This window comes from Hypanus sabinus, chromosome 18 (genome assembly GCF_030144855.1).
Source record: "Hypanus sabinus isolate sHypSab1 chromosome 18, sHypSab1.hap1, whole genome shotgun sequence".
Taxonomy (NCBI): Eukaryota; Metazoa; Chordata; class Chondrichthyes; order Myliobatiformes; family Dasyatidae; genus Hypanus; species Hypanus sabinus.
Window position 1 is genome coordinate 21,572,811 of NC_082723.1, and position 13,195 is coordinate 21,586,005.

Consider the following 13,195-nt stretch of genomic DNA (forward strand, 5'->3'; position numbering starts at 1 on the left):
AAAATACATTCAGTGAGCAGCAGTTCTGCAGGTGAAAACACCTTGTTAATGAGGGAGGTCAGAGGAGAATTTCCGGACTGCTTTAAGCTGACAAGAAGGTTGACAGTAACTCAAATAACCACACATTATAACAGTGGTGTGCAGTAGAGCATCTCTGAACGTGCAACACGTTAAGCATGGAAGTATCTAGGCTGCAGCAGCAGTAGACCACGAAATACACTCAGTGGCCATCTTATTAGGTACGTGAGGGTACCTAGTAATGTGGCCACTGATTGTGTAATGAAACATTAATTTTAGTTTACAATAGTTAAGCTTAGTACATTCTAATGTTTGAGGCAGCATAGATCATGCGTAGCTCTGTTAGAGTTTAAAATGGATTTCTTGTCCAATGTGAAATTGTTTATACATTCAGAGTAAAACAGAAAGGCCAACAAACCTATCATACTACAACCAAAAATGTTGAAATTTTGTGCTTGTTTAGTAATGAAACAATTCAATTTTAAAATGAGCAAGTTAGGAATTAGAAGAATAGACAGGCAGAATATTTAGTGAGTGAGAGGGCTGATTTTTCTTTGGTATATAGTGCAGACTGTGGATAGTGCATCAATATTCATTACCCTTAAAAGTTTAGGGTCATTAACGGAGGTGGAAGTGTAGTAGAGTGTTTTGAACTGAATGACTGAGAAGCTACTTTACTGTCTCTAAGCAATACTCAAAGGCAAGCAGAAGTTGCTTCATGACTATTGACTGTGTCCTGTAGTAGACAATGACAATTTTCTGTCAGATTAGGAGCTGAATCCAAAACCCCTTGCTTCAGCAAATACTGTCTCCGAAGTTCTATTGCTGTCCAAGTAATTAAACACCTTGACCAGGTCATTTTCTGGTTGATGGCAGTTTCCCAAAATGCTGCCTGTGGAGGAAGTGGGCAATAGTAATGCCATTGAGAGAGCCAAGAGAGAAATAATGAGGTTTGCTGTTTGAGCAGCTGCTTCCCGGCTGCGGCTGCTGTGTGTTTTGGTTACTCGCCATGTAGATCGAAATGTAACGCGTCCAAACAGCGGAAAGACTCTCTCTTTGTCTGAGTGTTTATCTAGTGGTGCAGGCTGCTCAGCTGAACCTCAGGGAGGTTAGATATGGCCTGTAAGCATGGCAGAAGATCTATTCTTCATTATCATCTGCTGTCTTCTTCCTCTTCCTTTGGATTACCACCTGATATAGGAAGATTGTGGAAATATGGGAGTCAATTTAAAATAAAAAGATAATCTCTCATGATGAAGAGGTTCAGAGCTTCCCTGCATGATACAGAAAAGATCCGTACAATGCTCTTACTGGTTAGAAGCTGTAATTGGCTCAGTAACACTGACCAGGAGTATGGATTAGAGGAAGGAGACATGGATGGAGGGTAAAGACTTTGGTACACCTAAACAGTACATGCTGAACTTGCATTTCACAGCAGACTAATATGTGAAAGTAATGTGAATTAACTAGAAGTATAGCAATGACCTTGAGGATTATAGGAGATTGTCATACATTAACTCAACAGTCAGGAAGTAATAGGTATTTCCGTTGACCAGAATCTTCAAATTTATCATACAAGATATTTTTTTTATCCCTTCTCTCCCACCCCATCCCTTCAGCATTTTGAAGGCACTGTCTTCTTTTCTCTTGGTCTGCTCTTCTGGCCTCACCTACCATTCCCCATTTTATGGCACTTTCCCATGTAACTGTCTAAGACACAACATCTATCCTTGTACCTCTTCTTTTCCCATCAGACAGGAACTCAGTCTTTCCAGTTGAAGCACTACTTCTTTCGCTCTCGTGTACTGCTATCTTTGTTCAGAAGGTACCCTTCTCGACATTGGGAGATGTCTTTGCAGACCTGCCTTTAACCTGTAGGAGAAAACTTGAGCTTCCAGGAACCTGCTACTTTTAATTCACCATTCCACTCCCATACAGACCTATCTGTCTGTTATCCAATGTAAGCTTAAGGATTACCACCTAATTTGCTATCTTGGCACATTACAACATTCAGCAGTCAATATCAAATATTCCAACTTTGAGCCATTCATTATTTTTTTTGTCTGCATTTGAACTGGCCATTTCTCCCTGTCATCATTTTGACTCATAGAGAAACATAGAAAACCTACGGCACAATACAGGCCTTTGGCCCACAAAGCTGTGCCGAACATGTCCTTACCTTAGAAATTACCAAGGGTTACCCATAGCACTATTTTTTTAAGCTCCATGTACCTATACAGGAGTCTTTTAATAGACCCTATCGCATCCGCCTCCACCACCATTGCCAGCGGCCCATTCCATGCACTCACCACTCTCTGAGTAAAAAACTTACCCCGACATCTCCTCTGTACCTACTTCCAAACACCTTAGAACTGTGCCTTCTCGTGCTAGCCATTTCAGCTGTGGGAAAAAAGCCTCTGACTATCCATACGATCAATGCCTCTCATCATATTATACACCTAAGATTCAATTTTTGTTTTATTTGCACAGTCTAGCCTGCTGGGCATGTACCTAAACTTTACTAAAAGCACCAAATTACACAGATATTGAAGCTTAATCTGATATTAGCTACTACTTGGAAACACAAGAGACCACAGATGCTGGAATCTGGAGCAAAAAAGATGGTGACAAAGGCTGAGAGGTAATAGATAGAGAAAATAAAAGGCTGCAGATTATAGAATCTGGTAAGCAAGGTGAGGAACCAAATAAGTGATGGGTTGGACATAGGATCACAAACACAAAAAAACTTGCGGATGCTGGAAATCCAAAGCTAACACACAAAATGCTGGAGGAACTCTGCAGGCCAGGCAGCATCTATGGAAAAAGAGCGAACAGTCATTGTTTCGAGCCAAGCCCCTTAATCAGGACTGGAAATGAAGAAGAGAAATCTGAGTAAGAAGGTGGGGGGGGGGGAGGGAAGGAAGAAGTACAAGATGGCAGGTGATAGGTGAGGGAACATAGGATCATTTGGGGAGAAGTTAGCAGAGTGTATTGGTGATGAGCAGATGGAGTAGATGGAGGAGAGTGAATAAAACAGGATGCCAGGTTGCTGGAAGTGGGGTTTGGTGGGCCTGAATAGAAAGATATGTGTGTGAAGACCTAGTTGATCAGGAAACAAAGAGGACAGAGTGAGAATAAGCTGTCTGAATTAAAGACAAGAGAGTTCATGCCATTGGGCTGAAGACTATCCAAGTGGAATATGACCTCTTCTTTTAGTTTGCATTTGGCTTCACCCTGACAGTGGAGGCTAAGGACATTGTCTACATAAATGCTGTTTAACTGCTTACTACATCAGATATATTCCTTTCTTCTACTTACTCCTCTCCCACCTTCTTTGCAACATAATTTGCTTTTTCCTTCTTTTTTCCATTTCTGAAAAAAGGGCATAGTTTCTCTTCCTGTAGATGACCTGCTGAGTGTTTCCATCTCATTTTCGTTTCTCAGCACCACATACCCATCAATCCTTCAGTTCATAAACCCACAAGAAGCCTACATTATGAGCATAGGAAATTGGAGCAGGAATAGACCATTGGACTACTGAGTTTGCTTCACTATTCAATAAGATCATGCCTGATCTGGCAGTGTACTCAACTCCACCTACCCATTTTTTTTCTCTATAATCTATAATTCCCCTACTATGCAAATATCTATCTTTGTCTGAATATACCCCATAATCTTTAATTTCCTACTATGAAAATATATCGGTATAGATGTTTGGAATACTTTGGAAATGTGCCACATTTTTGTTATGACTCCAATTTTAATATCTGATACTTGACTTCTGCATTTAAAATGATAGCAACCTTATTCTGTAATCTTGCAGTTTTACCAGCAGATAACAATTTTAATCTACATTTTTTTGACCAGGCAGTGTCCAATGACATGACTGGGAACAGATTTGCTATCTCAGCCCTCATTCTCAGAGCTGGATCCTGTCATGGATTCTAATTTTTCCCAATAATTTTGAGTAGGAATTCCACTGGTTTAAATTTGTAGACAGCTTATGCTGTCTTCACTCGTGACCTGCCTTCTAGAAACCCATTTGCAGCATGGCAGCTAAGAAATTGAAATGATTCGGCAAACTTTTATTTTTTTTAGTATCTATTTAGAAGACTAATTGTTCTTAATATTCTTGCCACGACAAATCCTTTGGTTGCACAGCTTGAGGTTTCTTGCTCTTTAAATTCCTCTCTCCCACATGTTGGCTGTCCAGAACTGTTGATCTCACGGAGATTTGGAATAACTTTACAATGATGTGAAAACATAAGGGACCACAGATGCTGGGATCTGATGCAACAATCTGTTGGAGGAACTCAGGGGGTCGAGTAACGTCTGTGGGGGGGGGGGGGGTTGGGGAAGGAATTGTTAACATCTTGGATCAAAACCTTTCATTGGGACTAAGAATAGAAAGGGGAGGTTGCCTGGTGTAAAGAGGAAACGGAATGAGACAGGGGCTTGAGGTGCTCAGTAGAACAAGAAGAGAAAGCGAATGATGATGGGCAAATTGAGTTAGTTCGGGGATGGGAGGGGTGGAACTGGGAGATGATAGATGGAGGCAGACAAAAAAAAAAGGAAGGTGGAGCCAGGAGGTGATAGCGGAGGGTGAAGATTGGCAACAGCTGCTAGAAAGTGCCTTGGTCTTCCAACTCCACCCCACTTCACTCCTACCTGCCTTCATCTTCCTGTCATCATTCATTCTCTCCCCTCAGGCCACTGTAACATCACTCACCCTCTTTATTGTGGCCATCTCCCACTCTAATCTTAGTCCTGATGCCAGGTTTCAACTCAAGATATCGATAATTCCCCTTCCCCCAAATGCCTCCATTGATCCCTTTTGATCCACTGAGATCATCCAGCAGAATGATGCTCACAATAATGTGACCCTGTTTTTAAGACAGAACTCAACATGAATATTCCCAACATCCCCATTACTATGGGTGTTTGAATTCTAAATGCAGTTATATGGAGCTCTAGCTCCTTCTGACATCCATTACAGATTTCATTGTATTTGACAGAACTTCTGTCATTTTTCTATATGAAATTTTATAGCATCAGCAGAGAGACAATGCTATACCTCATTAGGAAAAACCCAATTTTCTCGTAAGTGATGAAATACAAAATTCTCTACAACTGTGTAAAATTCCATCTGTAAGTACGAGGATCTGTATTTTTCTTAGTGGAGAGCAGCCGAAATTGCTGGAAAATAAAAAGCAGAATTATTAATTCTGCTTGGAGTTGGAAAGCTATCAGAATAACTAAGAAATCCCACAGGTATGTTGCTAGGCAACAATGGCTGCATTTGAACCAGATTTTTTACAATCAAATGACAAAGAGATTTCCTCTAACTATGCCTATAGGTTTGCCCATAGATTAAGGTATCTTATCATTTTTAAATGTATTTATACACAGGATGTGGACGTTGCTGAAAAGGTTAGCAGTTTTTGTCCATCCCTGATTGCTGCTGAATTGAGTAGGTATTTCAAAGCCATTTACAATGGGGTCACAGTAGAGCCAGATGGGTACCAATGACAGATTTCCATCTCTGAGGAATGTTTACTAAAGGAGGTGTTTTCCCCCCTTAACTAATAATCTAAATGCCCTGTGATCACCATTACACCATTACTGTTACTAGATTTGTAGTTCAAATGACTTGAGGGGCAACTCTTTTACACAAAGGGTGTAAGAAGGGTGAGGAATCATGCCAGTGGAAGTAGTTGATCAATAACAACTTTTAAAAGACAATTGTACAGGTACATGGATAGGAAAGGTTTAGAAGGTTATGGGACTAGCTTGTTTGGGCATCTTGGTTGGCATGGACCAGTTGAGCTTAGGTTTCTGTGCTGTGCTCAGATGGCTGCAGTCAATAGAGTCAGAGACTCTACCACCAACATCACTGTATATGTTCAGGACAAAGAAGCAGGCAGAAAAAAACCACTGAGGACACTACTCACACAGCAAGCTACCTTTTCCAAAAGCTCTTTTCTGGAAAGCACTCATCATCATCATCCTTATGCACTATGATGTCAATCACAGACTCATGACCATGATTGTTCTTGGCAAATTCTTCTACAGAAGTGGTTTGCCAAAGCCTTCTTCTGGGCAGTGTCTTTATAACACAGGAGGGATAATCAGGACGTGATATACGCCATCTGCTCATACAACCATCTATCACCTGCTCCATGGCTTCACACTACCATACTTGGGATGGGGTAACCAGGTGCTTCACCTTGCATAAAGGTGACCTTTGGGCTATCAGATAGAAGGAGCATCTTACATCTCCTTTGGTAGAGTCATATCTCCATCCCTCCACCCAGGAAAGCACTATAGGGCTAATAAAACAGAAAAATCTTACCATTTAAAAAGATTCTCCCCAGGCAGTTGATCAGATCAATCATTCTACTTAGACCCCCACCACTTCTATCTATATTACCTTAGTCACTGCATTGTGAACACTTTAAACCACTTTTTATAATGTTATTTACAATGTAAATACATGATTGTATTTACGAATTTATGCACAATTTATTCCATATCCATACTTTAACTGGTTGGCAAGGCTACTACTGGCGACCATCTTACATCTTATAAAAGAACTGTCTCCATCCTTAGCACCTGGATAAGATATAGTTTTGTTTCCATGTGTCACAGGAAAATCATCGCCAGGATTCTGCTCAACTATCCTCCAACTCCATATGGGAGAGAAGACGTTTCCCACATTTCTGTATTGATTCCGTGTTGGGCCGAGTGAAACTGAGTGAAGTTATTCACCCCTGGTTCAGGTGCCTGATGGTGTGGGTCCCGTGTTTTCTGTACCTTCTTCCTGATGTTAGCAGAGAGAAGAGAGCATGACCTCGATTGTGGGGGTCTCTGATAATAGATGCTGTTTTCCTGTGACAATGCTCCATCTAGATGTGCGCAATAGTCAGGAGGGCTTTATCCGTGATGGACTGGGCGTATCCACTACTTTTTGGAGGCTTTTTTGTTCAAGGGCATTGGTGTTTCCATACCAGGCTGTGATTCAACCAGTCGATATACTCATCAATGCATTGTCAGAGTTTTAGATGACATGCTGAATCATCCATGGTATGATTCATATATACATGCAACATTATTATTTTGATAATGCCTTTGACTCTTGCAAATATGAGGGGCTCTGGGGAACTCTCCTCAATTTTGGCTGCCCACAGAGATTTGACTTACTGGTATGATTGCTTTTTGTTGGCATACAAGCTGTGACCCTAATCAACAGATTCATTCTCAGTTCAAAACAGCGTCAAGCAAAGTTGTGTCATCAACTCAACAGTCTTTCCATTTTTTCTTGCTGCATGAAGTGGCTCACTTCCAAAATGTTTCTCTGCATGGAGTTAATCTACACGCAGCAGCCACTTGATTAGGTACCTCCTGCTGCTGTAGCCATCCACTTTGAGGTTCAGAGATGCTCTTCTGCACACCACTGTTGTAACACCTGATTATCTGGGTTTTTGTCACCTTCCCGTCAGCTTGAACCCATTGGCCATTCTCCTCTGACCTCTCTCATTAACAAGGCGTTTTCACCCACAGAACTGCCACTCACTGGATTGTTTTTGTTTCTTGCACCATTCTCTGTAAACTCTAGAGACTGTTATGTGTGAAAATTCCAGATCAGAATCAGGTTTATTATCACTGGCATGTGTCATGAAATTCTATAACTAAGCAACAGTGGTTCAATGCAATACATGATAATATAGAAAGGAAAATAAATTACAGTAAGTATATATATGTATATATTGAATAGATTAAAAATAGTGCAAAACAGAAATAATATATAATAATAAAAAAGTGAGGTAGTGTTCATGGGTTCAATGTCCATTTAAGAATTGTATGGCAGAGGGGAAGAAGCTGTTCCTGAATTGCTGAGTGCGTGCCTTCAGGCTCCTGTACCTCCTTCCCGATGGTAACAATAAGAGGGCATGTCCTGGGTGATGGGAGTCACGAATGATGGATGTTGCCTTTCTGTGGCACGATTCCTTGATGATGTCTTTGGTACTATGGAGCCTAGTACCCAAGATGGAGCTGACTAATTTTACGACTTTCTGTAGTTTTTTTCGGTCTTGTGCAGTAGCCCTCACCCCCGTACCTGACAGTGATGCAGCCTGTCAGAATGCTCTCCACAGTACATCTATAGAAGTTTTTGAGTGTTTTAGTTGACAAACCAAATCTCTTCCAACTCTTAATGAATTATAGCCTCTATCTTGCCTTCTTTATAGCTGCATTGATATGTTGGGACTTGGTTAGGTCCTCAGAGACTTGACACCCAGGAACTTGAAATTGCTCACTCTCTCCACTTCTGATCCCTCTATGAGGTTTGGTTCAAGTTCCCTCGTCTTACCCTTCCTGAAGACCCCAACCAGCTAGCTCTTTTGTCTGACTGGCATTGAGTGCAAGGTTGTTGCTGCAACACAACTCAACTAGCCAGTATATCTCACTCCTGTACACCCTTTCATCTCCATCTTAGATTCTACCAGCAATGGTTGTATCATCAGCAAATTTATAGATGGTATTTGAACTGTACCTAGCTGCACAGTTTCTAGCACCAAAAATTATTCCATGGTCAAAGCCACTTAGATCATATTTCTTCCCCATCCTGATGTTTGGTCTGAAAAGCAACTGAACCTCTTGACCATGCCTGCATGCTGCTATGCATTCAGTTGCTGCCACAAGACTGGTTGATGAAATAGTTGCAATAACGAGCAGGTGTACAGCTGTACCTAATAAACTGGTCACTGAGTGTATAGGAATAAGGGGGACTAGTTCAACCTACTTTGCTCCTCTCTAGAATTGAAGTCATGTTAACCTCAGAAATGGAACTGTATATACAGACAACGCTTTTATACATGTGCATTTAGAGGCTTGAGTTCCAAATTGTTGTCAACTTGTTCATTGAAATATATTTTAAAAATGTACCTTGCAACTTGTAAAAGATTGTGATAGTGGGGCTGGGTTAGTGGTGGAGATGCTGATCAGACTTACAACTTGGGGAAAGTAACTGTTTTAACTGTTTTTGGGCCTGGCTTAGATGTCCTCAAATCTGAGGGCTCAATTTTTGGTTTGTATTGTTGTTGCTTGCTTCAATTGTTTTCATGATTTGTGTTTTTTCCCTTTCTCTTGCGTACCAGGTGTTGGTCTTTTATTTTTATTCTTTTTCTTCTTTAATTGGGTTTTGTTTCTTGCTTTGTAACTACCTGTGAGCAAACAAGGCTCAAGGTTGTATAATTTATACATTCTTTGACAATAAATGTACTTTGAACTTTGATGTAACCTCCTTCCTCATTAGAGTGGGACAAACAGTCCATGAGCAGGGTGGATGGAATCCTTCATGATGTTACTGGCCCTTTTCTAGCACCTTTCTGTATATATGACCATAATAGATAGATATTTTATTGATCTCAAAGGAAATTACAGTCACAGTAGCATTACAAATGCACAGATGTACTGTAAATATTAGAAGAGAAGTAAAAATAATAAAAAATGTTACCACAAACAGTCTAACAGAAGGGGTCATCATTTCCTTGGCTATAAGATGGCAGTAGGCTGGTGCTGTTGATGCATTAGGCAGTTTTAACCCTTGTAGAGCCTTCTTGTGTGCTGATTTGCAGTTTGCAGACCATGCAGTGATACAGCATGTTAGGATGCTGGATCATGGGAGTACCCCAGGATGTTGACAGTAGTGGATTTGGTGAAGGTAATGCAATGAAAGGTAAAGGCAATGAACATCAAGAAAAACTACTTGGATTCTTTCTTGTTGGTGATGGTCATTGCCTGGCCTTGCTGAATATCTGACATGGAATTTTTCATTGGTTGGGGAATTGAAAATGGAATTGAGTATTGCGCAATCTTCAGTAACCATCCCCGCTTATAAGTGGACAAGATCATTAATGGTGCAGTTGAAGATGACTGGCACTAAGACCACTGCCCTGAAGAACTCCATAGAAGAACATTACAGCACAGAAATAGGCCTTTTGGCCCTTCTTGGCTGTGCTGAACCATTTCTCTGCCTAGTCCCACTGACCTGCACCTGGACCATATCCCTCCATACACCTCTCATCCATGTACCTGTCCAAGTTTTTCTTAAATGTTAAAAGTGAGCCTGCATTTACCACTTCATCTGGCAGTTCATTCCACACTCCCACCACTCTCTGTGTGAAGAAGCCCCCCCCAATGTTCCCTTTAAACTTTTCCCCCTTCACCCTTAACCCATGTCCTCTGGTTTTTTTCTCCCCTAGCCTCAGTGGAAAAAGCCTGCTTACATTCAGTCTATCTATACCCATCAAAATTTTATATACCTCTATCAAATCTCCCCTCATTCTTCTATGCTCCAGGGAATAAAGTCCTAATCTATTCAACCTTGCTCTGTAACTCAGTTTCTCAAGTCCCGGCAATATCCTTGTAAACCTTCTCTGCACTCTTTCAACCTTATTAATATCCTTGGTTTTCCTTCCAAAGTGCAAAACCTCACACTTGTCTGTATTAACCTCCATCTGCTATTTTTCAGCCTATTTTTCCAGCTGGTCCAAATCCCTCTGCAAGCTTTGAAAACCTTCCTCACTGTCCACTACACCTCTAATCTTTGTATCATCAGCAAATTTGCTGATCCAATTTACCACATTATTATCCAGATCATTGATATAGATGACAAATGGATGTCTAACTTTCAGCAGACTTTCTGTGAGCTTTAACTCCAACTATGGGAGTGTTACGTCTTTGATGTCCATTAATTTCAGTTTTCCAGACCTCTTTGATACCACACTCAGTCTCATCCTGTAATTACTTAAATTAAATTCTCCAGCTGTGATAGCATTTGACCGCACATTAATGGATCCAGGAACTCAGTCTTTGGTACCAGTGGTGTTGCAGGAATTGCCAGTCAGTGTTGAACTCAATATAGGTCTACCTTAGGGACTCCAGCTCTGGAATTTTCCTCAGGGTTTACACGAAGTTACTTCCATGAGTTGGTATAGCCGCAAGGCAGTGGAGGTTTGACTTGAGCTGCCAACCATGGCTGACGAGCCTCATCTGCCCGAAGTGTCTGGTTTTAGGGCTCCAGTAACCTACTTTTGTCCCTTCTCCTGTTAGTAGAAATGGTTCTGCTGGGCTTATTAGCTAAGCCACACGTGAAGGCCAGGACTTATTGTCAGAAGCTATTTGAGATATACGCCATTGGAAGGATTTAATAGATAGTGGGAACTTATCCTCACTACCTCCCCTGGCTATGATAACCTTGAGGAACCTCACAGTTGTAGGGAAGTATTTAAATTGCCATTACCCCTGTAGTTCTTAACCAAATAAACCATAATAGTTCACATAATTTTTACATAATGCATTCTACAAACAGATCTCCAATTTGCAAGATATGTTGGACCAGAGCATCTCTGAACTTAAGCCTTTCCTGTAACTTATTTCTGTATTCGTTGCATTTGCTAAAGTAGAAAGAAATGTAAGGGCAATTCATTAAGAAAATTATTAGCTCCAAAACTTAGGAAATACTCAAACACTTTAAAGGACAGATTTTGCTGCATTTCTGGATGACTTCCAATATAAGCTTTATATTTGCTTTCCAGAGTTATCCTCAAACAGTTTTATATCATTAATGTTTAAAGTTATTGCCTTCAGTAGATCAAATACCCTATGAACTTTGAAAAAAAAGGAATGAAATGCAAAGAAATACATAATCTTTCATATAAAGATCTGTTTACCCCAGAGAATTCTGTTTCATTTTCATGAGATTTTCCCCAAAGTGTCAAATCAAACATTTGATCAAAAGCTTCATAAGCTTTTGGTAAAACTTTTAGTATTCAGTTAGTATTTGTATTAAAATTATTTAGTAGGTCCAAAGCTATCTTTCCTTTACCTGAAAAATACAAGACACTAATCTCATTTTTACCACTTCAGCCATATCTTACATCTGATAAAACCTCCACAAATGGTTCACTAGGTGTTTCTCTGCAAAAAATGAAATTGCTTTTATGGTATATTTGGATTTTAGTAGACTAATACCCATTAGACAAGACCCAATCTTATGTTGCTAAATTAACAATATCTTGCATTGGTATGATGCAAAAGGTTGTTGATTTAACAACAATGTCATAAGATGCTACTGTATTACAGCTTGAGGCGTCGGAGTTCAGAGTTCAATTCCACCACTGTCTGTAAGACAGACAGACAGACATACTTTATTGATCCTGAGGAAAACTGGGTTTTGTTACAGTTGCACCAACCAAGAATAGTGTAGAAATATAGCAATATAAAACCATAAATAATTAAATTATAATAGGTAAATTATGCCAAGTGGAAATAATTCCAGGAGCAGCCTATCGGCTCAGGGTGTCTGACACTCCAAGAGAGGAATTGTAAAGTTTGATGACCACAGGCAGGAATGACTTCCTATGACGCTCAGTGTTACATCTCGGTGGAATGAGTCTCTGGCTGAATGTACTCCTGTGCCGAACCAGTACATTATGGAGTGGATGGGAGACATTGTCCAAGATGGCATGCAACTTGGACAGCATCCTCTTTTCAGACCACCGTCAGAGAGTCCAGTTCCACTCCCACAACATCACTGGCCTTACGAATGAGTTTGTTGATTCTGTTGGTGTCTGCTACCCTCAGTCTGCTGCCCCAGCACACAACAGCAAACATGATAGCACTGGCCACCACAGACTCATAAAAAAATCCTTAGCATCGTCCGGCAGATGTTAAAGGACCTCAGTCTCCTCAGGAAGTAGAGATGGCTCTGACCCTTCTTGTAGACAGCCTCAGTGTTCTTTGACCAGTCCAGTTTATTGTCAGTTCACATCCCCAAGTATTTGTAATCCTCCACCATGTCCACACTGACCCCTTGAATGGAAACAGGGGTCACCGGTGCCTTAGCCCTCCTCAGGTCCACCACCAGCTCCTTAGTCTTTTTCACATTAAGCTGCAGATGATTCTGCTCACACCATGTGACAAAGTTTCCCACCGTAGCCCTGTACTCAGCCTCATCTCCCTTGCTGATGCATTCAACTATGGCAGAGTCGTCAGAAAACTTCTGAAGATGGCAAGACTCTTGTGCAGTAGTTAAAGTCTGAGGTGTAGATGGTGAAGAGAAAGGGGGACAGGACAGTCCCCTGTGGAGCCCCAGTGCTGCTGACCACTCTGTCTG

General features: G+C 40.9%; 1 protein-coding gene across 4 annotated transcripts in view; it reads right to left on the reverse strand.

Annotated features, from left to right (window-relative positions):
* ttll11 (tubulin tyrosine ligase-like family, member 11) overlaps positions 1-13,195 on the reverse strand; it is a 177,510-nt gene that overhangs the window by 31,678 nt on the left and 132,637 nt on the right. The window lies entirely within an intron of this gene.